The sequence below is a fragment of the Octopus sinensis genome, linkage group LG4 (assembly GCF_006345805.1).
Source record: "Octopus sinensis linkage group LG4, ASM634580v1, whole genome shotgun sequence".
In the NCBI taxonomy this organism is placed as follows: Eukaryota; Metazoa; Mollusca; class Cephalopoda; order Octopoda; family Octopodidae; genus Octopus; species Octopus sinensis.
Window position 1 is genome coordinate 25675154 of NC_043000.1, and position 25294 is coordinate 25700447.

General features: G+C 34.9%; 1 protein-coding gene across 4 annotated transcripts in view; it reads left to right on the top strand.

The window, feature by feature from the left end:
- LOC115211123 (dual specificity protein phosphatase 3-like) overlaps positions 1-7830 on the top strand; it is a 108162-nt gene extending 100332 nt beyond the window's left edge. For all 4 annotated transcript variants that reach the window (XM_036501933.1, XM_029780058.2, XM_036501931.1 and 1 more), the window contains one exon: positions 6454-7830. The gene's annotated coding sequence lies outside the window, so the exon portion shown is untranslated. The remainder of the gene's footprint in view (positions 1-6453) is intronic.
- Positions 7831-25294: the final 17464 nt, after the last annotated feature.

Here is a 25294-nt window from a genome sequence, read left to right on the forward strand (position 1 = left end):
GTGTGTGTGTGTGTTGTTATGTGTGTGTGTGTGTGTATATATATGTGTGTGACAAACAGACGTTGTCTGACCAGCAGGCAAGGACACATCTATTCACACCCACATACTAACCTCCTGATAACCCCAAAACCATTGATACTTGAAGGGGAAGTATACACCACACTGGGTACATATCTTTTTTTCTCTCATTTCAACCTTTCTGCTAAAACAAACAGGTCAGTAAAAATGTATTCTCGCCTTCAACTTAAAATATTCTGAGATGTATAAAAAATCCATTTTAATTTTTGCTGGCAAAAGACTGTGTGTATATATATACCAAAGATTGTATATATATATACATGTAATGTGACAATTTGCGACAACCAATAATTAACGCAACCAAATTTCCAATAATATATTTGTTTTATCCTTTTCTGCCAATTTTTCCAAATATTCTCATCACACTATTGAACTTCTCTGTTACCAAACACTATATTTATACATGTAATGTGACAATTATGTATAAAAAAACATTTTTGAATTCATAATATCCAATGTGACAATTATGTAAAAAACTTTTTTGAATGCATAATATTCAATGTGATAATCATGTAAAAAACTTTTTTGAACCCATATTATTCAATGTTACTTTTAATGTTACTTTTGACAATCTTTTACCAAAGAGTGAAACCGGTTAAGTAAATAAACATCGTTTAAATTGCATTTTCAAACCTTTTTTCTTATATAATCCCACTCGTGCGATACCCCACAACTCAACTTTTATATATATATATATATATATATATATATTTTATAGAAGGAGCTTCTACAGGACTAGAGCTGTTTCATTCAAAAGAAATCATCAGGAAGCTGATGATTTCTGATGATTTCTTTTGAATGAAACAGTTCTAGTCCTGTAGAAGCTCCTTCTATAAAATAAATTAATTTACTCTGCTATGTATTGAGTACCTTATTTACTGTGGTTAACCCCGACTCAACCCGGGACCTACATATATATATATATATGTATGTATATATATGTACATGCATATATGTATATACATATATATATATATATATAAATTAGAAAAATCACCTTTTATCAATTCAAAATGAACAATTAAATTACACCATCTAGAAAATTACATATAATAGAAATATTAAAATTAAAATAACAATAATGTACCGATGATTAAGTAAATTTTGAATTGATAAAAGGTGGTTTTTCTAATTTTTATATATATATACATTATATTTGGGGAAATTTGATTTAGTATTTCTAAATTGTATTTTTCCCTGTAAGTTAGGAATAATATTCCCTCAAATAATAATAATAATAATTATTATTATATATATATATATATATATCATTTAATGTACACAGTATAAAGATACAAGCTACCAATAGTTTCTCGCTTTGGAGATGCAGGTCTAGGGGTCTAGGCATATTTTTATAATGTCTTGTGTCTCCAAGCAATCTTCAGGCCCTGACCACATTGTCTATTCATGCTGTGTACATTAAATGATGTACACAGTATGAATAAATGGTATTTATCTCTCACTGGATGGAGTACTATTTTGTTGATCTTACCTAAACAGAACACACACACACACATCTATATATATACACACATACATACAGATAGACAGATATATACTTGCGCACACACACACATATACACACAAAGGATATTAAAGTTTGATGTATACAAGAAAGTCCAGCTTTGACCAAATGGTGTGTATAGAGTTTTTTCTGGAAATTGCTTTTTGTAAAAACAGGTACAGTGACATGAGTTGTAGTTCTTAATAGTAATACATGTTTTGTCGTACCCCTGAAGTACACAACCAATCAGCAATCTTTATAGTTTGTCTGTCATAAGCCTGCTTCATGCTAGGACTATCATTGTCCTTATTTTGAATCATTTAATTACCTTGATTAAAAAGAATTCTTTAAAGTAGTATTAGTTATTAATTAAAACAGAATATTAATAACAACATCAACAATAATAATAGTAATTATTATTACTATTTTACTTGTTTCAGTCATTTGACTATGGTCATGCTGGAGCACCGCCTTTAGTCGAGCAAATCGACCCTAGGACTTATTCTTTGTAAGCCTAGTACTTATTCTATCAGTCTCTTTTGCCAAACTGCTAATTTACTGCGACGTAAACGCACCAGCTTCGGCTGTCAAGCGATGTTGGGGGTACAAACACAGACACACAAACATAGACACACACATATATATACATATATACGACAGGCTTCTTTCAGTTTCCATCCACCAAATCCACTCACAAGGCTTTGGTCGACCCGAGGCTATAGTGGAAAACACTTGCCCAAAGTGCCACGCAGTGGGACTGAACCCGGAACCATGTGGTTGGTAAGCAAGCTACTTACCACAGAGCCGCTCCTCCGCCTATTATTGTTATTTTATTATTATTATTTTGATGAAAACTCACAGTTTATTTTGCTGGGTATGATGGAAAGTGTCCGCTGTCCACAGCCAGCAGACTAAGGTGACACTTGTTTACAGGTCATGCTTCAAGAACCCTGCAAAGAATTCTTGCAGTTCCAAGCAATGCTGATTTTTGTAGGTGTTCCACCTTTGCATTTGTACCAATCTTTTTGAACCATGATGGTAGTTAGGTGCTGATGCTTCCAAGTGCACCAATTACTATTGGTACTACCCTCCTCATTGACCACAATAAACACTCACAATATCTGGTCTGGGAATCAAAACCACGATCCTATGACCATGAGTCCACTGTCCTAAATCTGGGCCATTACGCCTTTGTGTATATGCACATATACATATATGTGGTTTTATACATATATATATGGTTAAATTTCTTGATAACATAATAGGTTAGATTGGATGATGTCTATATTACAATATTACAATAACCAATATGTTGTGCATGTATAGTAATATTACGATCATGAAATTGGCATTAGCTTATCTCACTCTTTCTTGCGGAACCCCGGTTGAGAAATGCTGTTCTAGATAGTTCTTCAGTTATTTTAATAGTTAACCTAATTTATTTTCTCAGTAACATATCAAGCTATATGTATGGCTATTAGTACATTCTGGTTTGTTGTAATGTAACTATAAACCTTCATATGTTTCGTCCTTATTAAAACTTATCTATAATTGAAGAATATTATCAACCAAAGTCTACTACTCCATTTCTTTTTATATTCTACTAGCAGTATCACCCGGCATTGCTCGGGTTTGTTTCGACCCTTTAGAATTGGAATTTTTGGAAAGTAAAAATTTTGCATTATGTAGCTTGTTATTCTCTTTAAGTGAACATTTTTCTGGTTGAAATACACAGAAAAATTGCGACACAGCAGTCAAAAAATTGTAAAAAATAGGGATTTTCATAGAAAAAAAGCACCTTTTTGATGTAATAATTTTTGGTGTTAACATGGTCCGATTTGAATTTTTTCCTCTACAGAAGAAAGAGCAAGCCTTCTTCTATCATACTCTCAACTTTGGTCAACTTGCGCCACAGGGTCTTGGAGGAGATAGTGTTAATTGAAGGCTACAAAACCTGCCACACACAGACAACTTCAGCTTTATATATAGAGAGATTTGTAACCTAAATTTAGAACTGGTTGGTTCTACTTTTAATAGTCAACTAAATTTATTTTCTAGCTAACATAAACTTAGATAAACTTAGATATGTTTCGACCAAAGATTGGTCCAGGCCGTGTCTAACTTAATAGCACCACCTGATAGGATTATTCGAATCCTGTTTAAGTCAAGTTTTGTTCAAGTAGTGAGTTCTTGTTGGGTGAGTTGTATCCAATTATGGGTGGCTTATCTGGTATTCTTTGAAGGAATCTATCCAGACATATATCAGGATATGCAATGGAAACTAATATATTCTGAACTTGCCATTCCAGAAACAAGTCAGTTCTGCTCAGTAACTATACTGAGCCAGAATGTATGATATTTGAATGCTTCTATGATGGAATATGGATGTTGTGGTTATATGAAGAAAAATATACACACATTCACATGCACACACACACACACAAAACATGAAGCAATCAGCAAATATACTAATAAATTAGGGGTGGGGGTTATTTTTTTTGTAATACAATAAAAATTTTCTGGACTTTATTTAATGTGGTTGAAAGATCTTTGCCAATGGCTCTCCACCATTTATTCCCCCCTATGGACCCCTTCAATCTCTATTTCACCCTTCTGGCTCTCTATAGCCATTCACTGTATATAAAAAAAAATCTTACTGTATTTTTCTAATTAAAAATTATTAGGAATTGTATTTTAAAAAATTAAACTATTTTGAGAATTGTAGAGCTATAACCAATTTATTGTACATAAATTTCAACAGCAAAACCTTATCTGTACCCCGGTAGAGAACCACTGGTTTATGCAGTCTACAGCTCGTCCCTTTCTATAGGATGATCTTAGACCTAGTCTTATTGGCCTTATGCTTATTGTCTACATCTGTTATTATTTAGCACTCAGTTTTAACATATCCATGAGGCTTTAGTTATTCTGTGTATAATCAATTTACAATGAAGGCGGCGAGCTGGCAGAAACGTTAGCACGCCGGGCGAAATGCTTAGCGGTATTTCGTCTGTGTTTACGTTCTGAGTTCAAATTCCGCTGAGGTCGACTTTGCCTTTCATCCTTTCAGGGTCGATAAATTAAGTACCAGTTACGCACTGGGGTCGATGTAATCGACTTAATCCCTTTGTCTGTCCGTGTTGTTCCCCTTGTGGGTAGTAAAGAAAACTATAATCAATTTATAATCTACATCATTAGCATAAAAATGTAACCGAACAGACAACGCCGCCATGCAAGACGTTAGACTAACAGTTTAAGGGGAGATAATCCTCTTCAACTCTAAAACTTGTTCTGCCCTAATGAAAAATATTACGCTCAAACACCTTATATTTTAATGTCGAGACAATGCTAATTAGTAAATCAAGCTGATAGTAAACTATAAAATATTTCTTCATGCATTGAAGGCAATTTTAATGTGCAAAGCCTCAGCTGCAAATATTTGAAATGAAAGTTATTTTATTTAATTTTATTCTCAAACACCTGCTTATGTTTATTTAAGTGTGTTATTATTATTTTTTTTTGTTTAATCACCACAGTACTACGTAATCATGAATATCATCATCATCATCGTCTTATGTATAGATATGTTTGTTTCTGTACTAGCAGGCTTCAGATGAACTTACCTTAATACCAATTTCATATACTGACCTCTAACACCTCCCTAGTGCCACTAGTACATGGTCAAACCTGCCTGCTTGACCAATACCTTAATGAATATGACTCTGTTGCTTGTCTTATATTAGAATCTGCCAAAAATTGGAGAAGGACATCTTTTATGTCCTGATATATACTGGATTTTTGAAATCCCAGACTTTTAGGAACAACTAGTATCAACCGTGACAGGATTTAAAACCTAATAACTAAACTAAAATAATTTATACTTACTAACTTGATGGTTCAAACTAAACTATCTTGACTAACCAGACAGAGAGACAGACATACAAGTGGATATTTTCTTTCAGTGTTAAAATTATTTAATTTACAATTCATAATATTTTACAATGATGTAAGCATAATTCGAGAGTGAGTATAAAACCATTTGAATTAACAAGCAATTAAGGGATTGAATAAAAAGCTTAAAGTAGCAAACGATGAATAACCGAGTTATACAAAAAGACACACAACAAGGTGGTGGTGTTAGTGTGACCACATGAACAGGTTGGGTACTTTGGTTACAATATTCATTTAATTTGGAGATGAAAGAAAAGTTCTTCTTTCCAAAAGTAAAATATGTTGTGAAGAAAGCACAAAATTAATCATTTTATTATATTAATTAACAATGCCAACTTGTTACTTGTATTTCTGTATAACTTGATTCTTCTGTTTTGGATGGAAAATGCTAATAATGGGTGTTGATATGGATGATGATGATGATGATGATATGGTGACGATGAGGATGATTGTAAAGATCAATCATATTTTCCATGCAATTCAAATAATTCTTTGCAAAGGTTCTCTATCATTTTTGACAAATGACAAATTTTAGGGAGTTTATTATTTATCTGGCCATGCTATTCAAACCAAAACAAAATTTAACATAACCCTTTCTTCACTCTTATTATATTTGAGGAAATTTAAAAATTCTTCATCTGTAAATCGAGTCTTCAATTACATTAATGGATATTTCAGAGTAGGTTGCTGTGATATTGTCACAATAATAAACAAAATAAGATTTTCAAGTTGACAAACTGTATTAAAGAATAAAGAACAAAAACATATAAAAGTAACTGAGAAAGGTCAAAAAATGTAAATATTTCGAGCTAGACTTTCAAAGAATTACCTATTTTATTTTCAGGATTTTTGTAATAAAATATATTTTATTTATTTTTTTAAAACATAATAATTTACATTTTCTTCAATTTCTTTAACAGGGGCAGACAACTGTTCAGTTTATTTTTTATCCCAGTTTTACGCCTTGGCCAACGGGACAAGGTAGTTTTTATATGTCCATTACTAGTTAATATTTCTCAACTATTTTATAAACATTCTTTTTAATACCTCCACATCTTTAACCTTAAATATTATATATCTATATCATTGTTTAAGCCTATATTGTATATGAAAGTCTCGGTTTGACTATTTTGACATAGGCGCATATAACACACTGAGTTATTTCCCTTGAATTTTCTATCCTATTCTTTTGGAGATATCAATATTTCCATGCATATATTTTGCTAGGAATGCGAAAATGTTTAAATATTGTCTTTTTATTCCCCATTAACCTTTGATGTACTGATAATTTTAATTCTCTATAATCACTTAAACCTTTTGATATTTGAAATTAATCAGATTATATCCTGTAAATGAAAAGGAGAAAACAATTTCAAAATATATATATACATATGTATATATATATATATATATATATATATTTGCTAACTCTAACTATGTTATTATTTTTCTATATGATCATCAGTTAAAATAAAGAAATTCTTCATTGCTAAACAACAAAATTATTTCTATATTTTCTCCTTAATTATAAGATATATAATTTTTTACAATCTATTCTTAATTTTGAAAAGATTATAACATTTTAATAATTCTCAACTTTTGTCAAATTTATCGAGAAACTCAGTATCGTCAACAAACTTTGACTATCTTCAAGATCTGGTTTGTCAAAAAATTTACTGCCTTTTTCAAGAATTCTGCTGTTTATTTTGAGAACATGTCAAGAAACCTACTGCCATGCTCTAAATCTCTTGTTCTATCCAAAATTCTTCATTGACGTTTTAATAAACCCATTTTCCAAGAAGCGAAAACAATCTTGTAGCTTCATAAGAATTTATAACTTACCATTTTCATTTCCTGTCAGCAAGTTCCTTACCTTGATCGCAACTTTGTTAACCATTTTAGTATTTTATCAATAATTCTTGTGTTCAGGATATCTGGTAATGTGTTCATGTCAATTCTATGAATCTGTGTGTTAAATAGCCTAGGGAGCTTCTCTCAAGTGACTATAGTATCTTGTCAATCCCTGAAAAGTATTGTTGATTTGATACTGATAATTTAATCAAGGATAAGATAAACATGAATTTATTTTATTGTATTTTATTGAGTAAAAAAGCAACATCTCATAATGTATAATGTTAAGAGCCTGTCTACAGTTTGAGGGCCGTCTTGAGCAAATTAATATTTAAATCTTGAAAGGCGGAAAACTGGTAGAAACATTAGCATGCCAGGCAAAATGCTTAGCGGTATTTCATCTTTAAGGCGGCGAGCTGGTAGAAACGTTAGTACACCGGGCGAAATGCTTAGCTGTATTTCATCTGCCACTACATTCTGAGTTCAAATTCCGCTGAGGTCGACTTTGCCTTTCATCCTTTCGGGGTCGATAAATTAAGTACCAGTTACCCACTGGGATCGATATAATCGACTTAATCCGTTTGTCCTCTCTGTGTTTAGCCCCTTGTGGGTAGCAAAGAAATAGGTATTTCGTCTGCCGTTACGTTCTGAGTTCAAATTCCGCTGAGGTCAACTTTGCCTTTCATCCTTTCAGGGTCAATAAATTAAGTGCCAGTTGCATACTGGGGTCGATCCAATTGACTGGCTTCCTCACCCAAATATTTCAGGCCTTGTGCCTAGAGTAGAAAAGAATATATTTTCATCCCTTCGGTTATAATTCCATATGATCAAATCAATCAACTGTGCTTCTGTTGCGCTTATACAGAAACAGACTTAATACCTTATGAATTAGATAGCATAGAATATCAAATTTAATTATACTAATTATCAAATTTATTTATACTTAATGATGATGATGCTGGGAGTGTGACATTAACCCTTTCGTTACTGTATTTATTTTGAGATGCTCTGTGTTTCTTTCAATTACTTTAAATATAACAAAGAATTTAGTAAAATAATTCAGTTATCATTAAGCTATTGTCAGGAACATAAATTGTGACTAAGGTTTGGTAGAAGATTTTAATTCAAAACTTATGAAAACAAGACATGTGTACTACAGAGCCAGAGTCAGTTTCAGCCGGGTTGGTAACGAAAGGGTTGAAATAGAAAACTAAGATTTAAATGACTGCCCTTGAAAAATGATAATTTCAGATTTCTTTCTGGAAATGCTTCTAGTTTCAAGACTTTAAAGCAAGCAATGTTGTGTTTTTCCTGTTTCGGAATTAGAGAACATTGGGTTTATTTTCAAGCAAAAAAATCTTTTCTTGAATTGGATAGTTCTAGAACATACATATGTCCGTTAGCATTCAGAACACATATATCTCTGGAACATGCTCTCAAATGTCAAATTTTTATTTATTTACATTCTTTTGAATTAATCATGGATTATCTCATAGCTTCTAGATTTTGATGGAATTTATGTTTTTAGCAAGACATTGTCAGTTAGGTGCAAGAGGTCAGATCTGGCAGAACATAAAACAGGCTTGAACCAGCCAGTTTAAATGCTAAAAGAATTTATATCTAGATCATACTTAGTGCTTTAGAGAGTGTTGGGATAAGGGTTAAAATTTTATCTTGCTCAAGGTGACCCCAAACTGTAAGTGGATACTATTGGCATTCAGATATCATGGGATGTTATATTTTCATTAAATAAAATACAATCATATTTCTCTCATTCTTCATTAAACTATCAATTATATATCAGAAACATTCTTGAAATTGGCAACATATAGTCACAGACTTCCATGTTATATCAATCAAAATACTTTGCTTCCCCCATTTCTCTCTCTCTCTCTGTCTCTGTGTTAGAGAGGTTCCCTAGGCCCTTGAGCTTAAGAAGTTTCAATAAAAACCAAGTGTCCCTTAAATCCTAACCTATTGCCTGAAATGAGGAAGGAGACATTAGGTAATAATACGCTTACAGACTGCTAAAACAAAGGTGGTAGGGACAGGACTTGAATGCTTTTGATCATCTGTTTAAACAATAAGGCTCTCCCTCTCTCTCCTTCTCCTCTCCCCTCTCTCTCGTCTATCTCTTTCATTCTCCTCTCTTTCATTACCTTTTTACTCTAACCCTCTCTCCTCTTCCCCTCATTACTTTTTTACATGCCCCCTTACTCTTCTCTCCCCATTACCTTTTTGCTCTCCCCCTCATTATCTTTTTGGTCTCCCCCCTCCCCCCTCATTACTTTTTTGCGCTCCCCCTCATTACCTTTTTGCTCTCTCTCCTCTCTCCTTCTCTCCCCCCTCATTACCTTTTTGCCCTCCCCCTCTCTCCCTCTTCTCTCCCCACTCTCTCTCTCTATGTAATTCTCCTCTCTGAAATTGTTGCATTTATAGGTATTGGATATGCTCAGAGATGGACGAAAAGCTTTTGGCCTTAAAAGAATTGTCTGACAGCAATTTAAAAATATCAAACAGACCCAACAGACTAACAAATTGCATTTATATAATAACATTTCTCTGTTGTTGTTTAAACTGAGTAATAAATCCAGCTAGATTTGCTAATTATAAAAATTAATTTTCAATTTCCTCTGAAATCAAATTAATAGTCTTTAAGCTCACTTTTAATGTAATATACTGACATGTATAACTTGGTTTGAAATATCAGTACATCTTTGCCACATGTTTTATGATCACATGGAGGTGCACACACACACACAGATGGATATTCCTGAACAGACACACCAATATATACATGTACACATGTATTTCCATTTCATTTTAAATTGTCTGATCTATTTTCTTTATAAATGGAAAGAAAGGAACTTGCTGTTACAATTTATTTTGATCTAATTGTAAGCTCTGAATAAAAAATTAAAAAAAAAAGGAAAAAATGTATCTTCCATCTCGCAATTGTCAAATTTAATAAGAAAAATGAAATGTATTTTTATTAGAGATAAATCTATACGATAACAATTTGTAAACAAAAGAGGTTCTTTTGTAAACAAAAATTATATTTGTATTTATTTTGTTTATACAACAAACTGAGATCATTTCACGTTTCATAACTTGTCAATCTTTTAATCTCTTAACCCTTTAATTATGGCAGTTGTCAATTAGGGATTTACCAAAAGCATGCTGAGAGGAATGGAAGTCGTTAAGAAATGATGCTGATTGTCATAACATTTGTTTTTAATGTATGAAAATTCAATTTTTAAATATTATAAATTTTTATATTACATTATTAATTCATATTACTAATTTTCATATTTTTTTAATTTTGCAACCAAGGTGATAATGCCCAAATATTAATTAATGTACCTAAAAAAAAATAAGCAGTCAAAGGTTTGCATACATGTATGTGTGTGTATGTATGTATGTATGTGTGTGTGTGTGTGTGTGTGTGTATATATATATATATATATATATATATATATATAAAGGAATACAAAAATGGGACAAGAACGCAAAACATCCAGATAGATGATACAAAAAAGGAACAAGAAAAAACAAGGACGGGTCATTCGGAGTTTTCTTTCCTCAGTCGAGTTCCAGATTATCTTTGCAATTTCAGCTGGTTATACTCGAGATTGCTCCAATCTGGCCAGCCCCAAGGAAAAACTAAGCAAAGTGCACTAGATTCCTTGGAAGAAAGCAGCGAATGTATACAAAAACAAGGATGGAAAAAAAATGGAGAAATGGTACACAAATACAAATGCAAATAACAGGACATTAACAACAGGTGTCTTTCGACTAAGGACGAATCAGACCAATGTTACTGGAAAAAAATTATATTTGTTAAACATTATTGGTTGCTATATTTCTTTAAACATTTGAATACATTTTAAAGAATTTACTTTTTATTTGTGTAAAGAAAATAATGCTGATGCCTGGTTACAAAATGTTTCATATATATATAAATATATATCTATTTTCTTTTTTAAGAATGAAATCTTTATAATTAACCTTTTAGCATTAAAATTAGTCTATCAAATGTAATGCTTATGTATTCATGTTGTTTTGAACTAATCCTACATCAATCACACACACACTCACTCATATCACTCATATGTAATCAATCAAAATTCAGGAAAAGTGATAGTCAAAGTGTCTTTATTTATATGGAATAAATACTTTCCCATCTCTCACTTCTGATTTTTAAATTATCTTTACACTCCAGTTGCATTTCTTGGATTTTCAGGTGCAAAGTAACATTAACTTGCATTATAAACTTAAAAACTTAAATTTAATTACTATGTTACCTGATAGCCAAACACTAGCTGGAGTGCTTACTGTGAGTTACATTTGATTCTCTGAATCTATTTTTTTTCATTTGTGTGTGTGTGTGTGTGTGTGTGTGTGTGTAAATGAATCTAACAAAAAAAAAATTTTTGAATTTGTAGCAAAAATTCTTCATAAAAAAATGAATTCATTGTACAAAAATTAATTTATTTTACATTTTTACGAAAGTGTGCATTTGAACTAAGATATTTATGGTACAAATTTTGTATTTTGTAATTTTTATTAAAAAAGAATTATTCCCTCTCCTCTCCACATACTCCCCTCAGCAATATTAGAATACAAATTCTTAAAATTTAGAATTTGAAATTTAGATGTTTTCCAAGCTGTTTTCATTGTTTTCAATTTATTGACATTAAAAAAAATACCTTTTTGATGAAATTAAAATCATTCAACTTATATTTATTCACTTTTTTTAAAAAATATATATTCATGATTTTAATATTAGGCAAGCTGGCAGAGTAGTTAGCACGCCCGGCAAAATGCTTATTTGTATGACGTCCATCTTTATATTCTGGGTTCAAATTCCACCGAAGTCAATTTTGCCTTTCATCCTTTTGGGGTCAATAAAATAAGGACCAGTTGAGCACTTCCCTTCCCTTCCCTTAAAATTGTTGGCCTTGTGCCAAAATTTGAAACCATTATTAGGTGTTAACCCCTTGCCTCTCCAAATTATTTTCACAAGTGTATCCTAAATGCCCATGCTTTTTTTTTTTATAGTTAATCCTTGTTTTATACATTCTGAATAATAAAAGCTTTCCTTTCATAAGTTACTCTGGTGGTTGAAAAAATGCCGGGAATGTGTATCGTATCTGATGCCAGGGAAATATATCTTGAGTATCACATGCGATACACAGGACAGGCAATGGTTAAATACTAATCTTCAGAAATGCCTAATGGTATTTCATCTGCCGTTATGTTCTGAGTTCAAATTCCACCGAGGTCGACTTTGCCTTTCATCTTTTCAGGATCGATTAAATAAGTACCAGTTACACACTGGGGTCGACGTAATCAACTCAATCCCTTTGTCTGTACTTGTTTGTCCCTCTATGTTTAGCCCCTTGTGGGCAATAAAGAAATAAGTGTTAAGTTAATGAAGACTAGGTCACACGATACATTTGCCTTAGATTGCTAACTAGTAATATAAATAATTTAGGATAATACCGTATTCTAAGCTTTCTTTTGACTCTGTTAGGTTAAATGAGTAGGAAAGTAAATTTTTAAAAAGGCCCACAAAAGCAAACCACACCCAAGCAATATAAAAATGCATATGAATATAAATAAATCATTATCATTCAAGAACTGAATTGCATCGCAACAAACCTAACAAAATTGTTTGCAGACATTATTCAGTCTTGAAATTATAATTATTCTGCTCGTTTAACCAATTAGCATTCAGGTTATTCTGTCAAATGTAATTCTTATTTATTCACGTTGTCTTGAATTAATCTTGAATTATCTCGGAGCTTTGAGATTTTGATGGTGTGGTCGTTTGGTTTTTAGAATGACATTGTAAGGTAGGTGCAAGAGGCGAGATCTGGCTGGTTTGAACATAAAACAGGTAAAATATTCAGGTAGGAGATGGCCAGTTTAAATGCTAAAGGGTCAAAATAATTGGGGATGTGTATCAATTATGATGTGTAAACTCCATAGAAATATGTTCTGTGCATCACATGTGATACACAGGCAAAGGGTCGATATTGATGACAGTGGCAGAAATGTTAAGGGTGCATGTGGTAGTGGTGGTGTTGATGCTGGTGTTAATGATGTTAGAGTTTAAGGCAGTGAGCTGGCAGAATCGTTAGCAAGCTGGATGGGGTGCTTAGTGGTGTTTCACCTATTGCTAAATTCTGAGTTCAGATTCTGTCATGGTTGACTTTGCTTTTCATTCTTTTGGGGTCGATAAAATAAGTACCAGTTGATCCACTTTGTTTGAAGCATTTGACTTAGCCCCTCCCCTCAAATTGCTGACCTTGTTCCAAAATTTGAAACCATTATTGATGTTAGAGTTTCTTGAAATCCAAGTAGAATCTAATGTTATGTTGGAAGAACATTTTTCTTTGAAAATGGTACAGCCATGGTTATGTGGTTAAAATGTTTGTTTCCAAATCAAATGTTTTTAGGTAGAGTCATGGCTGGATCAAGAACTTGCTTAATAAGGACTGACTTAGCATGGAAAAACTGGTGTAAAACAGAGTTCTGCCTAAAATGTTTAACCTTTTAGTATTTAAACATGTCATATTCAGCCGAAATATTCTACCTGTTTAATGTTCAAACTGACCAGATCCAGCCTCTCACACCTATCCTACAATATCATTCAAAAAATATATAATCACACTATTAATCAAATTTGATGACTGGCATCCGTGCTAGCAGGGTGCAAAGAGCATCATACGAGTATGATTGTTGACAGAACGGCTAAATGGCTTCTGTGCCAGTGGCACATAAAAGGCACCATTCGAGTGTGATCATTACCAGCGTCACCTTACTGGCACTTGAGCCCCGTGCTAGTAGGGTGTTAAGAGCACCATCCGAGTGTGATCGTTGCCAGAGCGGCTAACTGGCCTCCATGCCGATGGCATGTGTAAAAAGATTCGAGCAAGGTCGTTGCCAGTACCACCTGACTGGTCCCGTGCCAGTGACACGTAAAAGCACCCACTACACTCTTGGAGTGGTTGGCGTTAGGAAGGGCATCCAGCTGTAGAAACTCTGCCAGATCAGATTGAAGCCTGGTGCAGCCATCTGGTTCGCCAGCCCTCAGTCAAATCGTCCAACCCATGCTAGCATGGAAAGCGGACGTTAAACGATGATGATCTCATGAGATAATCCATGATTAATTCAAAACATAGTAAATAAATAAACATTACATTTGATAGAGCAGTCTGATTGTTAAAGGGTTAACCTCACTTCTTTTCATGGCGTGAGTAATTGACTGTTTTACTAATTTTATTAATTGTCTTTTACCAACATAAATCCTCGTTAATTTCTGCAGATTCTTGTATTTTCCTTAACTTGGTTTACTCTGGTATATAAGTGTAATCAAGCAGTTTAATTACTTGGTCCATTATTTTGTACTTTTATTTTATTTCTCAACCATCCATCCATCTCCTCCGCCCACTATTCCTGAAAGGGTTGCAGGGGTAGGATCCTCAGGTGCCTTCCTCATAGGGCCCTATCAGCAGCAACCATCATTACACTTTCCAACTGAATTACCAAGCATGACCAGCTGATACTGTGATTTATTATCAAACCATCTTGTTATTGGTCTACCCTTTTGTCTCCTTCTGATTAACATGGCTTGAAGAATTCATCTTGTGATTCTTTCTTGCAACATTCTAATCACAGGTCCTCAGTTCCAGAGCTGTGACCTCTCAATGCAGAGAAGTAGTTGCTCACATATGCCAGTGGATCTGGAAGGACACCAAAGTAATCACAATCTGAGATGAGATGATAATCTGAGGTGATAATCCTAAATTTTTTTTTTAAAAAACAGGAGACAGGAGAGGTGGCTCTAATTATGAGGAATTGTCGCATTAAGCATCCCTAGTATACATTAGTGTCTGGAAAAGAGATGTAGGGGAATTGTTGATCCCAAGCTGGAGCACAGTGTGGCTTCCACCTTGGATGCAGCACAACTGATCTATTTTATTATTCTTTTAAGGAAATCAACCAAAAGGATTACGTATTTTCACAAGAACATTCTAATTTGGGGCAAAACCCCCAAATTTCATATGACTTTTTTATTATTCAGAAAGTAAACATGGCACCCATGCCAGTGGAGCACTAAAAGCACCATCCGAGCGTGATCGCTGCCAGAGCAGCTGACTGGCTTCTGTGCCAGTGGAACATAAAAAGCACCATTCAAACATGATTGTTACCAGCGTCGCCTTACTGGCACTTGTGCCAGCAGCATGTGATAAAAAAGTTTCAAGCGAGGTCGTTGCCAGTGCCGCTGGACTGGCCCTCATGCTGGTGACACGTAAAAGCACCCACTACACTCTCAGAGTGGTCGCCAGATCAGATTGGAGCCTGGTGCAGCCATCTGGTTCACCAGTCCTCAGTCAAATCATCCAACCCATGCTAGCATGGAAAGCAGACGTTAAACAATGATGATGATGATGATGATGAATCTTAGTAAGGACAAACTTTTAATGTCAGTTCGTGACCTGCTACCCACCTTCCACCCAAAGACACACCTTTATATGATCAGGGTGGTATTCATTGCATTTAGTTATTTTTTTATAAATTACGTTTTTTATCTTCTTTGGATGAATAATTAATTATAAAAAGATATTTTTTCTGAAAACAGCTTTTTTTTTTTTTTTGATAAAATCAATTGAATTGACAAGTTCAAAGTAAATAAAAGAAATCATAATCATTCTCACAGACATGTATACACATACACACACAATTCCATATCCTGACCATTAACATCCTTTTTTTTTTTCTATTATAATCCCTACTTCCCACAAAACGAAGTCATCCACCATGTTAGAAACAGCAGCCAAATCTGCCTCATATCAGCCTACCATCTTAAAGAAATAAAAGGCTATGTTACTTTGGATAAGGATATAGTTTTGGATAGACGAGCCTGGAAAAAAATATGTAGGATGGTCACTAGTGGATTATCTTTTGATCATAAATCTATTTGATGAAGACTGACCTCAGGCTAAAAACCCCACAACAACAGCAACAATAACAACCTCTGCTCAGCCACTTTATACTATAAACATTGATTTATTAATATTCTATGTCCACTCTATGTATCTCGCAACACTACTATAACAGCCTCTGCTCCTATGAACTTATCAAGTAACAACACTTCCATTCCACCAGTCTCTCCCCCACCACTTCTGTTTTCTTCAAGAACAACAGTTTTTAACCTGGGAGAAATCACCACCACCATAGGGTGGAGGGGTAAAATTTGGGGGATTTCAGCATGGAACCAGAATCCCACTTTTTTATGGTCCTGATTCTCGGTCAACATAATTTCACTTCCCTGACCCCTTTGGTTGTCTTTGAGAAAAATGTGCTCTTTTTTTCACATCATTTCCTTCCCCTGAAAGATAGACACTTTGTGCCTAGTCAAATATTATCAGATTTTTATGGGAAAATACCTTGTGGTATTATAATCCTATCCTTTTAGCTTTTTGCTTCCTTCTTTTACTTGTTTTAGTCATTAGTTTGTGGCCACACTGGGGCAGCGCCTTGAGAAATTTTAGTCAAACGAATTGACCCCAGTATATACTTTTTTGAAGCCTGCTGCTTATTCTATCGATCTCTTTTGCCAAACCACTAAGTTACAGGGACGTAAACACACCTACACCGGTTGGTGAGGGACACACACACACATATGATGGGCTTCTTTCAGTTTCCATCCACTAAATCTACTCACGATTCTTTGGTCAGCCCAAGGCTGTTGTAGAAGACACTTACCCAAGGTGCCACACGGTACTGAACCCAGAACCATGTGGTTGGGAAGCAAGTTTCTTACCACTCAGTTACACCTGCGCCTTTTTACATTCTGTGTTCAAATCCTGCCTAGGTCAACTTTGCCTCTCATCCTTCTGGGCTCGATAAAATAAAGTACCAGTACTTGATGTAACCCACCCAAGTACTGTTTAACCCCTTCCCTCAAATTTCAGAGTACATGTGTTTCAGTAGAATCTTTAGTTCATCAGACAAATATTTATCCAACTCTTTATTGTACTGTGTTCAAATCCTGCCATGGTAAACTTAGCCTTTGATTTTTTTTTTTAGGCGGGGAGGGGGTTCAATAAATTAGGTGCCAGTCAAGTACTGGGGTCAATGTAATCATCTAATTCCTTTCCTTAAAATTACAGGCCTTGTGCCAAAATTTAAAACCATTATTATTATTATTATTGATGGTGGTTTAAGCAATATTATATTTAGATAATAACACGAAATAATTTTATTAAAAAATTTTTTTTAATTATAATATTAATTAATAAATAATGAATACAGAATTATTATTATTATTCAAGGCAGTAAGCTGGCAGAAACATTAGCACGCCGGGTGAAATGCTTAGCGGTAGTTCATCTGTCTTTACATTCTGAGTTCAAATTTCACAGCAGATGACTTTGCCTTTTCTTTCGGGGTTGATAAATTAAGTACCAGTTACGCACTGAGATCGATATAATTGACTCATTCCCTCCCCCCCAAATTTCAGGCCTTGTGTCTATAGTAGAAAAGATTATTATTATTATTGGTGGTGGTTTAAGCAATATCATCTTCAGATAATCACATGAAATAGTTTGAAAAAAAAAATAGAAAAAATTATAATATTAATTAATAAATAATGACTACAGAATTATTATTATTATTATTATTATTATTATTATTATTATTATTATTATTCAAGGTGGTGAGCTGGCAGAATCGTTAGCCTGCCAAGCAAAATATTTAGCGCCATTTCGTCCGTCTTTATGTTCTGGGTTCAAATTCCACCAAGGTTGACTTCGATTTTCATCCTTTCAGGGTGGGGGGGTCAATAAATTAAGTACCGGTTATGTACAGGGGTCAATGCAATTGAATAGCACCCTTCCCCCAAATTTCAGGCCTTGTGCCTTTAGTAGAAAGGATTATTATTATTATTAGTGAAACTAGCAGAATCACTGGAGTTATCAGGAAAAAATGCCTTACAGTATTTGTATTGGTAGTTTACATTTTAAGTTCAAATCCCACCAAGGTCAGCTATGCATTTCAATAGAATACCAGTCATGTAGTGAGGTTTATACAATGAGCTTGCCCCTCCTTTCAACGTTGCTGCCTTGTGCTTATCGTAGAAAGAATTATTATTATTAATTATCATTATTATTATTATCGTCATTATTATTATCATTATTATTATTATTATCATTATTAATTATCATTATTATTATTATTATTATTATTAATTATCATTATTATTATTATTATTATTATTAATTATCATTATTATTATTATTATTATTATCAGATGCTTTATTGCAGTGAAGTGGGCTTGTAATTGGTTTGAATCGCCAGCTGGAAATGCATGTCACCTCCCTAATGGTTAAATGTAAAATCCTTATTGTTGTAATTGAATTATTTGGTATGATGAATTTCCCAGGAGTTAAAAATCCACAGACATGTTTCCGTTTTCTTCCATTTTCCAAAACTGCTTCGTTTTAGTTGCTGAAAAATCCCTGGAGGAAACTCTTTGAACGTCACACATATTCCCATCTTTTTATATTTGATATTCCATGTTTCGGTAAGCAACCGCGTATATTTATTTATGTGTTCTATGGTGATATTGAAAATATACGAATAAATGAATATGTGTGTATTTCGAGTCTTTGTCTTTATTTTTTTAATATTTTAATGTTTTTGTCATTTGGCTGCGGCCATGCTGGAGCATTGCCTTTAGTCAAACAAGTTGACCCCAGGACTTAGTCTTTGTAAGCCTAGTACTTATTCTATCGGTCTCTTATGCCGAATCACTAAGTTATGGGGATGTAAACGCACCAGCTTCGGTTGTCAGGCGATGTTGGGGGGGGGGGCAAAGACACAAATATATATACTTACATATATATATATATATATATATATATATATATATATAATATTATATTAAATTAGAGATAAAACCACTATTAGGCAAATCATACAATGAAAAACTTAAGCCAATACATAAGATTAATTAATTTATATTATTTTAAATATATATCAAAATTATTAAAAAAAGATAATTAGTATAACACTACGATCGTTTCATGGCTGTCCAATTCTTAAAATTTCGAGTTACAGTCATTCTTCAGGTGATTTAAATATCTAAAATATAATCAGAAATATTTAAACAATATTTTTAAGATATAAATAATATATATAATATAAAATTTATATATATATATATATGGAGTGGCTGTGTAGTAAGTAGCTTGCTTACCAACCACATGGTTCCGGGTTCAGCCCTACTGCGTGGCACCTTGGGCAAGTGTCTTCTATTATAGCCTTGTGAGTGGATTTGGTAGATGGAAACTGAAAGAAGCCCATCGTATGTATGTATATGTATATATATATATATGTTTGTGTGTCTGTGTTTGTCCCTTTACGTCCCCATAACTTAGCAGTTCGGCAAAAAAGGCAGATAGAATAAGTACAAGGCTTACAAAGAATTTGTAAGCCTTGCTCGACTAAAGGCGGTGCTCCAGCATAGCCACAGTCAAATGACTGAAACAAATAAAAGAGAGAGTAAAAGAGTATATATATATATATGATGGGTTTCTTTCAATTTACATCTACCAAATCCACTCACAAGGCTTTGATTGGCCCAAGGCTATAGTAGAAGACACTTGCCCAAGGTGCCACGCAGTGGGACTGAACCTAGGACCATGTAGTTGGTAAGCAAGCTACTTACCACACAACCACTTATTTATTTTTGGAACATTGGGATTAGGATCATAAACCATGTTAAATACACATCATCATCACCAAACCACGGATATTAGTGTCCTAGGATTCTCAGGGCTGGTTACTCAGTTTCCATGGTGTATAAGTGGCTGATAGTCAATAATTATAGAAAAATAAACAAGAGCAGAGGAGTTCCAAAAGGAAGACATTATGAGAAGGAAAACACTCGGTGAAGTGGTAAGTGATGGACCTGAGAGATGAACATAATATAGGTAACGGGAGAATGAGAGATGATTGATTCACACTCACAAGGGTCAGATTGAAACTAACACAAGGCTATCCGGCCAAATCCGAGAAATATTTGCTACTTCCACCAAGATCTGCACCCACGGTCAGCTTCACCCGGGCTCGCGTCCGCAGCTTCCATGTAGCAATAGAAAAGGCAGAGTGAGGAGATAGTGCGTCCATGGAATGGTGGTTGGAATATGTAAGTTAGCGACTTCTTTCCAGACATTCGAACAGCCTTTTACGAGTTTATGTATTTCTTGTCTGTTGTTATTGTATTGTTTGTTTCTTATTTTTGATGTGATTGCGTTAAGTTAATGGACGAATCAAAGAGAAGGCTATTCTGTCCTGCTTAAAAAAAAAGCAAAAAAGAAAATCCAGGGCCAGCATTTAGAGTCACGTTCATTTGACAACATGTTCAGCGCATTTCATAGAAGCTTTCACTTGTTTCATAGGACCGACTGACCAGTGCTTGGAGGCTGTTGGCACAAAACCCTTCTCCACTTTGGCCTACAAAGTTATCATTAAGAAAGAGCCTCTGTGTCCTTGCTTTACATACTAGAAATAACAGTTAAATTCATTCAGTAGGACGATGTGGGGCAAGGATCAAAAATTCAACACCGCACCCGACAAAAGTGAACAATTTTCTAAAACATCCAGATAAAGTAAAAGACGGTCAGATTCGTAAAAATGCTGTTACGGTCACATGAAATGAAGAGTTCTGTTATTTGGACACATTCCTGCATCATATACAATTGTGAAATTTAGAGCATCTTGATTTTGTGTAAATTTTTTGATGTGATTTAGAAGATCAAGGACAGAACTTATTACTTTTTGCAGAGCTTCAGAGATTTTACAGGAAAAAGAAATATATCTTCAGACCAAAAACCTGGCTCGAATGCTTCCAACAGAATGGACTCCACGAAACAGGAATGACAAGTTGAATACAATGACCCTAGCACTTGATTGGTACTTTATTTCATCGACCCTCAAAGGCTGGAAGTTAAAGTTGACCTCGGCAGAATTTAAACTGAGAACATAAAGAGCCAGAAGAAATGCCGCTAAGCATTTTGTCCGATGTGCTAACAATTCTATCAAGTTGCCACCTTCCAAAGTCCAAGTTAAAATAAATACATTTTAATATTTCAAGCATTGAAGGTGGTGAGCTGGCAGAAGTGTTAGCACGCCGGGTGAAATGCTTAGCGGTATCTCATCTGCTACTACATTCTGAGTTCAAATTGCCTTTCATCTTTTCGGGGTCGATTAAATAAGTACCAGTTACGCACTGGGGTCGATGTAATCGACTTAATCCATTTGCCTGTCCTTGTTTGTGCCTTCTTGGGGTCGATAAATTAAGTACCAGTTACGTACTGGTGTGGATGTAATCAGCTTAATCCCTTTGTCTATCCTTGTTTGTCCCCTCTATGTTTAGCCCCTTATGGGCAATAAAGAAATAAGAAACATTAGCATGCCGGGTGAAATGCTTAGTGGTATTTCGTGTGCCTTTACATTCTGAGTTCAAATTCCGCCGAGGTCAACTTTGCCTTTTATCCTTCCGGGGTCGATAAATTAAGTACCAGTTGCATACTAGGGTCAATCTAATCGACTGGTTCCCTTCCCCAAAATTTCGGCCTTGTGCCAAAATTAGAAATCAATAGTTCCAATATTTAAAGCAGTGAAGGCAGCGAGCTGGCAGAATTGTTAGCACACTGGCAAAATGCTTAGCAGCATTTCATTAGTCTTTACATTCTGTGTTCAAATTTTGCTGAGGTCGACTTTGCCCTTCATGTTTTTGGGGTCGATTAAATAAGTACCAGTTGAGTACTGGGGTCGATGTAATTAAATCACAGTTCACCCTAAAAGTGCGAGCCTTGTACCAAAATTTGAAGTTGTTACATATCTATGATAACAACTGAGATGAAAACACAAAGAAGTTGTAACATTGCATGTGGGTTTCGAACATCAAGTGTTTTGTAAACCATTTGAGATGTGCTAACCACCCCACCAAAGCACTCCGTCGGTTACAACGACGAGGGTTCCAGTTGATTCGATCAACGGAACAGCTTGCTCGTGAAATTAACGTGCAAGTAGCTGAGCACTCCACAGACACGTGTACCCTTAACGTAGATCTCAGGGAGATTCAGCATGACACAGAGTGTGACAAGCTGGCCCCTTTGAAATACAGGCACAACAGAAACAGGAAGAAAGAGCGAGAGAAAGTTGTGGTGTGTGAGTACAGCAGGGTTCGCTGCCACCCTCTGCCAGAGTCTCATGGAGCTTTAGATGTTTTTGCTCAATAAACACTCACAGTGTCCGGTCTGGATATCGAAACTGCGATCCTACGACCGCGAGTCTGCTGCCCTAACCACTGGGCCATTACGCCTTCACACATCAACACAACATCACAAACGTTGTATATATATTTCTTTACTGCCCACAAGGGGCTAAACATAGAGGGGACAAACAAGGACAGACAAAGGGATTAAGTCGATTACATCGACCCCAGTGCGAAACTGGTACTTTATTTATCGACCCCGAAAGGATGAAAGACAAAGTCGACCTCGGCGGGATTTGAACTCAGAACGTAACGACAGACAAAATACCTATTTCTTTACTACCCACAAGGGGCTAAACACAGAGAGGACAAACAAGGACAGACAAACGGATTAAGTCGATTACATCGACCCCAGAGCGTAACTGGTACTTATTTAATCGACCCCCCTGAAAGGATGAAAGGCAAAGTCGACCTCGGCGGAATTTGAACTCAGAACGTAACAGCAGACGAAATACAGCTACGCATTTCGCCCGGCATGCTAAAAATTCTGCCAGCTCACCGCCTCACAAACGTTGTGTATAATCGTAATACTGTATCAAAGGAAACAATACACTCTACAAAATATTCAAAAGGAGAGCTGCGATAAATAAAAATCAATACAGGGGAAAAATTGAAGTGCTTCTAATAGTCATTCGGAAAATATATTACAAACGAAATAAGAATTAAAATTCACAACGATGTTATAAACAAAATTAGGTTGATTGCTTTTTCACTTGTAGAAGTGTCTTGCTTAAGATTTAGTGCAAAAATATAAATCAAATTATATTTTTGAACTCATTATTATGTAAATAACGGATCTTTTCGGTCTGACCAGCAGTTTTTAAAAATAATTTCCACGAAACTAAACACTTTTAAACTTCACATACTGGTAGAATGTGTTTATAAACATCTTTTTCTCTTGGCTTTATTGAGAAAATTCTATAGTTTGTAAGATATTTGTTGTTGTTTTTCTTCAATTTCTGCAATTTCAACCAATCAATGACGTCTATTGAGGTGAAAACATTCTGTGCCGTATGAATATGTCCCTCGTTTAAGAAATTGGTTTTATTTACATTTGTGAAGAAAAAAGATACCCTACCCCCCACCCCTAACCCTAACCCTAACCCTAAAACTGATTGAAATGCAATAGATCGATACTAGGGTCATACTTATGGGTGACAATTTCATATGACACCGCTATAAAAAACTGCCGTTCAAACCGAAAAGATCCAAATATATTACAAATGAAATAAGAATTAAAATTCACAACGATATTATAAACGAAATTCGGTTGATTGAATTTTCACTTTCTTAGGATTTAGTACAAAAATATAAATCAAATTATATTTTTGAACTCATTATTATGTAAATAACTTCGAATAAATGTGTATCTCATTGACAAGAGTGTCTTCAATGGTAAAGTTTCTCCTAGCAACTTTTACGGTGGAAGTTTAATTACAAGTGATGCTGAACTTTCACTCTGTTATTTATCGAAATGGTTCCTCATTGTTCTACCAGGGATAAATATTGGTTTTTCGAAACCAGCCAGGGGAACGTGTTAGAAATAGCAACTAAATCTCTCTCAAATCAGGCCCAACCGTCTTGAAAGAGAATGTATAGTGTAATAACACTTTGGCACAAAGATAAATAATTTCGGGGGAGGTGGTAAGTCGATTACAGATACTACAGTGTTCAACTAGTACTTAGTCTTTCGATCCGAAAAGGATGAAAGTCAAAGTCAAACTAGGCGGAATTTGAACTCAGAACGCGAAGACGGACGAAACGCCGCTAATCATTTTGTCCGGCATGCTATCGATTCTACCAGCAAGCCGCCTTTTATATTGGGTAATATTACTTATTTAAACAAGGCAGGTGAGCCGGCAGAAGCTTTAACATGAAGGGAAAATGCTTGGTGGCATTTCGTCCGTCTTTGCGTTCTGAGTGCAAATTCTGCCGAGGTTGTTTTTGCTTGTCATCCTTTTGGGTTCGATAAGTACCAGTAGATTACTGGGGTCGATGTAATTGACTTACTCTCTCCAACGAAACTGCTGGCCTTGTGCCAAAATTTGAAAACAATATAACATACCTAAGCCCTTCGCTTCCTCTGGAGCAGAGACCATCCACGGTTCTTCTTAACCTTTCTTGACCCTGGGCTGTCTTTTCTGTTTCTTTCCAGTTAGTTCCCTACATTTTTCCATCCTTTCAGGTTTACCTCAGAATTCCTGCCTCCAACTACTTTTAGGGGGTCCTCTTTTCTGTTTCTGTTGCGTGTTCAACACCGGAGCCTGACGTGTAATTCAAGATGTCCTTTCAGATTCTGCTGCACGAGGGAAGGCCTTCCTCTGCCACGCATTTGTAGTGACCCCTGGTGGTCAAGTGAGAAAGCAAAACGAAAAAGGGATCTAACGAGAGTCATCTCCCTCGACCTTCTCGGATATTCTAGAAGCTTTCAGTTAACTCCCGGATGACGTAGAAGTCAGGGACTTCTGTTCATCCCTTATATAAAGCAAACACAATTCTAATTTCGCGCTCCTTTTGCCTGTCGGTTCGTAGGCGTACGCATTGAGCCACGCCACTC